Raw genomic sequence first — 11,683 nt, forward strand, 5'->3', positions numbered from 1 at the left:
GTACTCCCGCCCTTTTTATTTATATAATTTGCATATTAGATTTGACTGAATTCAAACTTAGCAACGTTTGACTAAGTTTAGAGAAAATAATATAAATATTTATCATAACAAATCGATATGATATGAAAGTACATTCGGTAATGAATCTAATGGTAACAATTTGTTATTGTATATGTTAATATTTTTATCTCTAAACATTGTCAAAGTTTACAAAGCTTAATTTTGACCAAAGCTAATAGACGGGATAAATAAAAACAGAGGGAGTACCACCACCAAATTAACTCATATCCTCACCAATGCAAGGACACTTGGAGCAACTCCAATAGCATCTGTATCCTTAAAATAACTACCGTTTACGAAAAGTTGAGCTAAAAAAAGACCTCAAACAACTCTCATAAACCCATAATTTTTTCCGGGATCTATAAAAACATTCCTCCACCCTTCAACCTTCAAATTTATGGGATGATAACTAATTGCTGACAGAACCGGGAGAAAAAAAACGTTTTGGGGAGGAGCTCTGGCGACGCGCAGGGCGACTCGCTCGTGACGGGAATGGCGGCGGCGCCGGCCCTGGCGCTCGTCGGGTCAGGCCGCGAGGAGCGGCGGAGGGTGGATGGCCACATCGGCGACGAGTGGAGCATCTTTAGGAGGCGGGGAAGGGAGATCCTTCGGAGAGCGCGGGATCCAGAGGGTTGTCTACGGCGTCTGTTGGGGAACGTAGCAGAATTTTAAAATTTTCTATGCATCACCAAGATCAATCTATGGAGTCATCTAGCAACGAGGGAGAGAGGAGTGCATCTACATACCCTTGTAGATCACGAGCGGAAGCGTTCAAGAGAACGGGGTTGATGGAGTCGTACTCGACGTGATCCAAATTACCGAAGATCCTAGCGCCGAACGGACGGCACCTCCGCGTTCAACACACGTACGGAGCGAGGACGTCTCCCGCACCTTGATCCAGCAAGGAGGAGGGAGAGGTTGAGGAAAAGGGCTCCAACAGCAGCACGACGGCGTGGTGGTGATGAAGCTGCAGTACTCCGGCAGGGCTTCGCCAAGCTCTTATGGAGGAGGAGAGGTGTTGGGGAGGGGAGGGGCTGCGCCTTGGATGTTCTCTGCAGCCCTCCCCTCACCCCTCTATTTATAGGGGAAGGGGGAAGGGGGCTGGCCCCCTCTAGATGGGATCTAGAGGGGGGCGTCGGCCAAGGGGAGGGGGGCTTGCCCCCCCAAGCAAGGGGGCGCCCCCCTTAGGGTTTCCCCCAACCCTAGGCGCATGGGCCCTAGGGGGGTGTGGCGCCCCAGCCCACTTGGGCTGGTTCCCTTCTCCATACAGCCCATAAGGCCCTCCAGAAGAGGTGGCCCCTCTCGGTGGACCCCCGGAACCCCTCCAGTGGCCCCAGTACAATACCGATATGCCCCCGAACCTTTTCGGCGACCATATGACAACTTCCCATATATAAATCTTTACCTCCGGACCATTCCGAAACTTCTCGTGACGTCCGGGATCTCATCCGGGACTTCGAACAACATTCGGTAATCACATACAAGTCTTACTAACAACCCTAGCGTCACCGACCCTTAAGTGTGTAGCCCTACGGGTTCGGGAGACATGCAGACATGACCGAGACGACTCTCTGGTCAATAACCAACAGCGGGATCTGGATACCCATGTTGGCTCCCACATGCTCCACGATGATCTCATCGGATGAACCATGATGTCGAGGATTCAATCAAACCGTATACAATTCCCTTTGTCAATCGGTACGTTACTTGCCCGAGACTCGATCGTCGGTATCCCAATACCTTGTTCAGTCTCGTTACTGGCAAGTCACTTTACTCGTACCGTAATGCATGATCCCATGATCAACCACTTGATCACATTAAGCTCATTATGTTGATGCATTACCGAGTGGGCCCAGAGATACCTCTCCGTCATACGGAGTGACAAATCCCAGTCTTGATTCGTGCCAACCCAACAGACACATTCGGAGATACCTGTAATGTACCTTTATAGTCACCCAGTTATGTTGTGACGTTTGGCACACCCAAGGCACTCCTACGGTATCCGGGAGTGGCACAATCTCATGGTCTAAGGAAATGATACTTGACATTTAGAAAAGCTACAACAAACGAACTACACGATCTTTGAGCTAAGCTTAGGATTGGGTCTTGTCCATCACATCATTCTCCTAATGATGTAATCCCGTTATCAATGACATCCAATGTCCATAGTCAGGAAACCATGACTATCTTTTGATCAACGAGCTAGTCAACTAGAGGCTCACTAGGGACGTGTTGTGGTCTATATATTCACACATGTATTATGATTTCCGGATAACACAATTATAGCATGAACAATAGACAATTGTCATGAACAAAGAAATATAATAATTACCATTTTATTATTGCCCCTAGAGAATATTTCCAACATCGTCTTTGGTAGAGGATGCAAGGCTTCTTCAATCTAGATCGAGAGAATTCTCAATTGAAGGAAGTGAGAGCTACGGAGACGATTGAGGCGGTCGCACCGGATTTGTTGAAGCCGGATTCTCCGTCGGAGGCCGATTTGGTGAGTAATTGGGGAGAGAAAGGGGCAGTTTCCAGTGCGCTCAACAGCCTAGTGAATGGGGGATTTGGAAATAGCGTCGTTTCTTGTGCGAAATTAAATTCAGGAGTTAATAGTTTTGATTTGGAGACGAAATTTGAGGAGGGTGAGGCTTATTTCACGGGAGCGGGGCACGATTTTGGGTCGCAATCTTCAGTCGTTGCTTCCAGTCGCTCTGTTGTTCGTTTGTTTCAGGGAAACATGACAGGTAAGGGCTCCCCTTCACCTATGGCTGGGAAGAACCGAGATGTTCAGGCTGCTGCGGCCGGGTCTTGCAGCGATCTGGACGGGCTGATGGAGAAGGCGCCAACCTCCCAGGTTGCGGTGAACAGCGAGCCGACGGCTACCTTTGCCTCGCCTCCCCTGATGATTGGCAAGGCCGCTGTAGGGGGTCCGAGTGGCCTGGTTCTGGCTACGCCGAGGACCTCCATTGGTTTTGCTTCCACGATGACGACGCCCCCTACCCTCCGTAGGAACAGCAAGGCCAAGCTGATCAACGACAAGCCGATCGTCATCGACATGGAGGCGGCTTTGCGGGCGGTGGCGGACAAGCTGGTGGTGGGCCGGGTACTTTCGCCGTACCTGGCTGACCCCCAGGCCGTCGTCAACGAGCTGAAAGGGCCTTGGCGGCTATGCGGCGAGGCGGCGGCCCAGAGGGTCAAAAGCGAAGATAGGCGGTTCGTCATCACCTTCACGTAGGAGGGAGACCGACGTCATATTCTGCAAGCTGGACCTTGGCACTACAGAAATGATGCCGTCCTGCTCACGGCGTTTGATGGAAGCGGTGATCCCGTGGATGTTCCCCTGGATTCTTTCAGAATTTGGGTGCAAATTCATGGGTTGCCGGTTCCGATCAAGACCGTGGAAATGGGAAGGACTCTAGGCGACAAGCTCGACACCGTCATTGCGGTGTTACACAAGAACAAGAAGATCGTCGATGAGTACATTCGCATCCGCGTCGAGCATCAGGTGGATGAGCCAGTGAGGAAGTTCATCGACACAACCGACGCAGGGGGCACTAAAATGATTTACTTTCTAGTTAAATATGAAAAGCTGCCTAATTTCTGTTTGTGCTGCGGCATCGTGGGGCACACTACGGCTAAACTCGGTGGACTCCCTAGTGAGCTACGGAAGAAGAACTTCTCCATCGACCTCAAGGCTCCAGCACATCCGAGGGATTTGCACGCTTCGGGGGCTTCGACCGGGCCTCTCCTCGATTATGAAGGGCTGTCGGTGGCCCCTGGAGATGCGGAGGCGGCGGGCAGGTCCAAGCTCCCGGAGAAGATGATCAAGGTGGTGACCACAGGTGTCCAGAAGCTCTCGGTCGCCGCGGCGCCTTTGCTCCCCACTTCTGTTGGTGTGCAGAGTAGTGGGAAGGAGACGCTGGCGGCCGGGGGTCTCTCCCTCCATGATGCTGAGATGAACATCGCATCTGGCATGGAAGACGGGCCGGATCGGCGGGGGGGGGGGGGCGCGGATGTGACGCGCGCGCACGACGCCAAGAAGTTACGCGGTCGAGCCAGGGTCGATGGATGGAGGACAGTACGTGCGTGAGTGTGTAGCGGTGGTGGTGGGCGGCGCTAAAATCCGATTTTTTTGAGGGGTAAAGCCAAATTTATTCATGAAAGTCCACATGGTGTGGGATACATCTCTGGTCGTGAGGCACGCCAAACCAAACGTGGCGTTCCGGACCTCTAGAGAGCGAAAACTTGGCTAAGCTATGTGCTTCATAGTTAACAGCACGACTCTTGAAAGAAAAATTACAATGAAAGATAGATGATCTAAGTTGTATCTCTGTGATGATCCCTCCATACACCCCATGCGAGTTTCTGTTGATGTCCGAGATGACTTGCTTGCAGTCCGATGCGACAATGAAATTGTGAATGCCCAGATCATCTGCCAGTGACAAGGCTTCCCTGCATGCTATAGCCTCGAGAGTGGCCGGGTCCACCACTCCTTCCAGAACTAACGCAGAGCTGCCCAGATAGTTGCCCCCTTCATCTCTACATACAGCTGCTGCTGATCCTCCCCTTCTAGTCATCACTCCAGCATCAACATGTATCTTGCAGTAACCCGCAGGTGGCTTCTTTGGCCTCCGCTGAACCGGCGCTGCACCTCCACTGTGAGCGACCTCGCTGCTCTCCTTACTTTTTATGATGTTCAGATCACCCATGAATCTGGTAATGAAATTATACGTAGCCTGGGGGCTCTGGAATATGGACTCGTGGATAGCTTTCCGGTGGACATGCCAGATGGCCCATAGCGTGACTGCCATTAAGACAAACTGATCGTGTGTTAACAGCTGCATCAATGTAAATAGCCACTGTCTTGCACTTGGTTCAACATTTCCTATGATTTTATGAGTAGTCTCCTCCTTAATCAAAGCCCATACACTTCTGGATGTTGTGCACTCAAGCAAGGAGTGGCGCCATGAGTCCCTAGAGCCGCACAGCCCACACTACTCAGAGTCTGTCATATGACGATGAGCTCGCACATCGTTGGTTGGCAGGGAGTGTTTGGAGAGTCGCCAGAGAAACATACGAATCTTCCCGGGCACTTCCGTTTTCCACAATCTTTTCCACGCTCCCTCTTCTGCGATAGCGGTAGAGGAGCCAGCCGCCCCTTCCAACCAAGCCTCCCTTCGCAGTTTGGTAGCCACGAGCATATTGTAGGCTGACTTGACAGTAAAAGAGCCATGTTTCTCGTAGTGCCAAGCCCAAAAGTCGGCTATGTTCCGAGTGCACAAAGGGATTTCCAAAATAACTTGTGCATCTATTGGCATGAAAATCTGTTGGATAAGCGGCCTGTTCCATGATGATGTGGTGCTTATAATGAGCTCGGATACTGTGGTAGGGGGATTCAGTGCAGTAGTACCATATGGCCGAAACATACCTTCTCTGGCCAGCCAATTTTGTGTCCATATATTTGTTGAGACTCCATTACCGATGCGCTTAATCAGGCCTTGCTTAAGTGTATCTCTACCTTCGATAATGGCTCGCCATACTTGGCTCGGGTGACCCCCTAGTTCAGCCTCGAGGATGTATGTATTTGGATAATAAATGCTTTTTAACACACGAGCACTCAAGCTATCCGCACACTGTAATAACCTCCATACTTGTTTTGCAAGCATTGCTAGGTTGAAAAGCTCAAAGTCTTTGAAACCCAGGCCTCCCATGCTCTTGGGTTGTGTCATTGTTTTCCAAGATACCCAATGAGGCTTCCTCTTTCCTTCCTTGCTCCCCCACCAAAACTTTCTGATAAGCATGTTGAGGTGTTCGCGTAATCCTCTTGGTAACTTGAAGTAGGACATGGAAAAGACCGGAACACTTTGAGCGACAGACTTAACTAGCACTTCCTTTCCCACCGAGGAGATGGTACGACTGATCTACCATCGTCAACCAGCAAGGGCCCAAGCCCAAGAGGCTCAAGAAGCCCAGCAAGCATTTCGACGCGGAAACATGGAAGCTGTGAGTCTTAAGAGCAAGGAAAAAAATAGCGCGCTATAGCAAAATAGTGTCGACCTTGAAATACGCTATTAGCGAGACTTTGTACATCGATTTACTTAGCGAGGCAATTCTCAGAAAGCTATAGCGTGCTATTTGCAACGCTACAGCGCGCAATTTTTTCATTGGTTAAGGGACGTGCGAGACACGGAAAAGAGCAACCCCTAGGGCTTTCCTAGGGTTCCAAAACTTCCTCTGGCGAATCTCGTCGGAGTCAATATGAGTCATTGTTCAATTCTCTCACGGGTTTACCACTAGCACGACCATTCGATCACAAAATCCCTATGGTCCCAGGAGCCCAACCTATCAACATCAGACCGTATCGATACAATCCTTTCTAGAAAGATGAAATCAAGAAACAGGTCAAAGATATGCTGCTACAAGGGATCATACAACACAGTTACAGTCCTTATGCATCCCCTGTTCTTCCAGTTCAGCCGAAAGATTTAACATGGAGGTCAATTATTGTTGGAAATATGCCCTAGAGGCAATAATAAAAGGATTATTATTATATTTCCTCGTTCATGATAATTGTCTTTTATTCATGCTATAATTGTGTTATCCGAAAATCGTAATACATGTGTGAATACATAGACACCAACATGTCCCTAGTAAGCCTCTAGTTGACTAGCTCGTTGATCAACAGATAGTCATGGTTTCCTGACAATGGACATTGGATGTCATTGATAACGAGATCACATCATTAGGAGAATGATGTGATAGACAAGACCCAATCTTAAACATAGCACAAGATCGTATAGTTCGTTTGCTAGAGTTTTTCCAATGTCAAGTATCTTTTCCTTAGACCATGAGATCGTGTAACTCCCAGATACCGTAGGAGTGCTTTGGGTGTACCAAACGTCACAACGTAACTGGGTGACTATAAAGGTATACTACGGGTATCTTCGAAAGCGACTGTTGGGTTGACATGGATCAAGACTGGGATTTGTCACTCCGTATGACGGAGAGGTATCTCTGGGCCCACTCGGTAATGCATCATCATAATGAGCTCAAAGTGACCAAGTGTCTGGTCACGGGATCATGCATTACGGTACGAGTAAAGTGACTTGCCAGTAACGAGATTGAACGAGGTATTGGGATACTGACGATCGAATCTCGGGCAAGTAATGTACCGATTGACAAAGGGAATTGTATACGGAATTTCTTGAATCCTCGACATCGTGGTTCATCCGATGAGATCATCGAGGAGCATGTGGGAGCCAACATGGGTATCCAGATCCCGCTGTTGGTTATTGACCGGAGAGCCGTCTCGGTCATGTCTACACGTCTCCCGAACCCGTAGGTTCTACACACTTAAGGTTCGGTGACGCTAGGGTTGTAGAGATATGAGTATGCAGTAATCCGAAAGTTGTTCGGAGTCCCGGATGAGATCCCGGACGTCATGTGGAGTTCCGGAATGGTTTGAAGGTGAAGAATTATATATAGGAAGTGCAGTTTCGGCCATCCGGAGAGTTTCGGGGTCACCAATATTGTACCGGGACCACCGGAAGGGTCCCGGGGGTCCACCGGGTGGGGCCACCCATCCCGGAGGGCCCCATGGGCTGAAGTGGGTAGGGAACCAGCCCATAGTGGGCTGGTGCGCCCCCCCTTGGCCCCCCCATGCGCCTAGGGTTGGGAACCCTAGGGGAGGGGGCGCCTACACTTGCCTTGGGGGGCACTCCTCCCCCTTGGCCACCGCCCCCCCTAGGAGATCCCATCTCCTAGGGCCGCCGCACCCCCCTAGGGGGCCTATATAAAGGAGGGGGGAGGGAGGGCAGCCGCACCCCAAGCCTTGGCGCCTCCCTCTCCCCTGCTACACCTCTCCCTCTCGCAGAAGAACAGTGAAGCCCTACTGCGATCACTGCTGCATCCACCACCACACCGTCGTGCTGCTGGATCTTCATCAACCTCTCCTCTCCCCTTGCCGGATCAAGAAGGAGGAGACGTCTTCCCAACCGTACGTGTGTTGAACGCGGAGGTGCCGTCCGTTCGGCGCTTGGTCATCGGTGATTTGAATCACGACGAGTACGACTCCATCATCCACGTTCTCTTGAACGCTTCCGCACGCGATCTACAAGGGTATGTAGATCCACTCCGATCACTCGTTGCTAGATGAACTCATAGATAGATCTTGGTGAAACCGTAGAAATTTTTTTGTTTTCTGCAACGTTCCCCAACAGTGGCATCATGAGCTAGGTCTATGCGTAGTTCTCTTTGCACGAGTAGAACACAATTTGTTGTGGGCGTAGATGTTGTCAACTTTCTTGCCGCTACTAGTCTTATTTTGCTTCAGCGGTATTGTGGGATGAAGCGGCCCGGACCGACCTTACACGTACACTTACGTGAGACAGGTTCCACCGACTGACATGCACTAGTTGCATAAGGTGGCTAGCGGGTGTCTGTCTCTTCCACTTTAGTTGGAGCGGATTCGATGAAAAGGGTCCTTATGAAGGGTAAATAGAAGTTGACAAATCACGTTGTGGCTTTTACGTAGGTAAGAAAACGTTCTTGCTAGAACCCTATTGCAGCCACGTAAAACTTGCAACAACAATTAGAGGACGCCTAACTTGTTTTTGCAGCAAGTGCTTTGTGATGTGATATGGCCAAAGTTGTGATGAATGATGAATGATATATATGTGATGTATGAGATCATCTTCTTGTAATAGGAATCATGACTTGCATGTCGATGAGTATGACAACCGGCAGGAGCCATAGGAGTTGTCTTTATTTTTGTATGACCTGCGTGTCATTGAGAAACGCCATGTAAATTACTTTACTTTATTACTAAACGTGTTAGCCATAGTAGTAGAAGTAATAGTTGGCGAGCAACTTCATGGAGACACGATGATGGAGATCATGGTGTCATGCCGGTGACAAGATGATCATGGAGCCCCAAGATGGAGATCAAAAGGAGCTATATGATACTGGCCATATCATGTCACTATTATTTGATTGCATGTGATGTTTATCATGTTTTTGCAGCTTGTTTACTTAGAATGATGGTAGTAAATAAGATGATCCCTCATAATAATTTCAAGAAAGTGTTCCCCCTAACTGTGCGTCGTTGCGACAGTTCGTTGTTTCGAAGCACCACGTGATGATCAGGTGTGATAGATTCCAACGTTCACATACAACGGGTGTAAGACAGATTTACACATGCAAACACTTAGGTTGACTTGACGAGCCTAGCATGTACAAACATGGCCTCGGAACACAGAAGATCGAAAGGTCGAGCATGAGTCGTATAGAAGATACGATCAACATGAAGATGTTCACCGATGTTGACTAGTCCGTGAAGGAAATATGCCCTAGAGGCAATAATAAAGTTATTATTTATTTCCTTAAATCATGATAAAATGTTTATTATTCATGCTATAATTGTATTAACCGGAAACATAATACATGTGTGAATACATAGACAAACAGAGTTCACTAGTATGCCTCTACTTGACTAGCTTGTTAATCAAAGATGGTTATGTTTCCTAAGCCATGGACAATAGAGTTTTTATTTGATTAACGGGATCACATCATTAGTTGAATGATCTGATTGACATGACCCATTCCATTAGCTTAGCACCCGATCGTTTAGTATGTTGCTATTGCTTTCTTCATGACTTATACATGTTCCTATGACTATGAGATTATGCAACTCCCGTTTGCCGGAGGAACACTTTTGTGCTACCAAACGTCACAACGTAACTGGGTGATTATAAAGGTACTCTACAGGTGTCTCCAAAGGTACATGTTGGGTTGGCGTATTTCGAGATTAGGATTTGTCACTCCGATTGTTAGAGAGGTATCTCTGGCCCTCTCGGTAATGCACATCACTTAAGCCTTGCAAGCATTGCAACTAATGAGTTAGTTGCGGGATGATGTATTACAGAACGAGTAAAGAGACTTGCCGGTAACGAGATTGAACTAGGTATAGGGATACCGATGACGATCGAATCTCGGGCAAGTAACATACCGATGACAAAGGGAACAACGTATGTTGTTATGCGGCTGACCGATAAAAGATATTCATAGAATAGTGGGATGCCCAATATGAGCATCCAGGTTCCGCTATTGGTTATTGACCGGAGACGTGTCTCGGTCATGTCTACATTGTTCTCAGAACCCGTAGGGTCCGCACGCTTAAGGTTACGACGACAGTTATATTATGAAGTCATGATTTTTGATGTACCGAAGGTTGTTCGAGTCCCGGATGTGATCACGGACATGACGAGGAGTCTCGAAATGGTCGAGACATAAAGATTGATATATTGGAAGCCTATGTTTGGATATCGGAAGTGTTCCTGGGTGAAATCGGATTTTACCGGATTCCGGGAGGTTACCGGAACCCCCCGGGAGGTATATGGGCCTTAGTGGGCCTTAGTGGAAGAGAGGAGAGGCCAGAGATGGGCCGCGCGCCCCTCCCCCCTTTGGTCCGAATAGGACAAGGAGAGGGGGCCGGCCCCCTTCCTCCTCTCTCTCCTCTTTTCCCCCCTCCGCGAATCCGATTCCAACTAGGAAAGGGGGGGAGTCCTACTCCCGGAAGGAGTAGGACTCCTCCTGGCGCGCCACCTCTTGGCCGGCCAGCCCCCCCCCCTTTGAGCCTTTATATACGGAGGCACGGGGCACCCCTAGAGACACAAGTTGATCCACGTGATCATATTCTTAGCCGTGTGTGGTGCCCCCTTCCACCATAGTCCTCGATAATATTGTAGCGGTGCTTAGGCGAAGCCCTGCGACAGTAGTACATCAAGATCGTCACCACGCCGTTGAGCTGACGGAACTCTTCCCCGACACTTTGCTGGATCGGAGTCCGGGGATCGTCATCGAGCTGAACGTGTGCTAGAACTCGTAGGTGCCGTAGTTTCGGTGCTTGATCGGTCGGGCCGTGAAGACGTACGACTACATCAACCAAGTTAACGCTTCCGTTGTCGATCTACAAGGGTACGTAGATCACACTCTCCCCCTCTCGTTGCTATGCATCACCATGATCTTGCGTGTGCGTAGGAAACTTTTTGAAATTACTACGAAACCCAACAGTGGCATCCGAGCCTAGGTTTTATATGTTGATGTTATATGCACGAGTAGAACACACATGAGTTGTGGGCGATATAAGTCATACTGCTTACCAGCATGTCATACTTTGGTTCGGCGGTATTGTTGGACGAAGCGGCCCGGACCAACATTACGCGTACACTTATGCGAGACCGATTCTCCCGACGTGCTTTGCACATAGGTGGCTTGTGGGTGACAGTTTCTCCAACTTTAGTTGAACCGAGTGTGGCTACGCCCGGTCCTTGCGAAGGTTAAAACAGCACCAACTTGACAAACTATCGTTGTGGTTTTGATGCGTAGGTAAGATAGGTTCTTGCTTAAGCCCGTAGCAGCCACGTAAAACATGCAACAACAAAGTAGAGGACGTCTAACTTGTTTTTGCAGGGCATGTTGTGATGTGATATGGTCAAGACATGATGCTAAATTTTATTATATGAGATGATCATGTTTTGTAGCCGAGTTATCGGCAACTGGCAGGAGCCATATGGTTGTCGCTTTATTGTATGCAATGCAATCGCGCTGTAATGCTTTA

Source organism: Triticum urartu, chromosome 1, assembly GCF_003073215.2.
Source record: "Triticum urartu cultivar G1812 chromosome 1, Tu2.1, whole genome shotgun sequence".
NCBI lineage: Eukaryota > Viridiplantae > Streptophyta > Magnoliopsida > Poales > Poaceae > Triticum > Triticum urartu.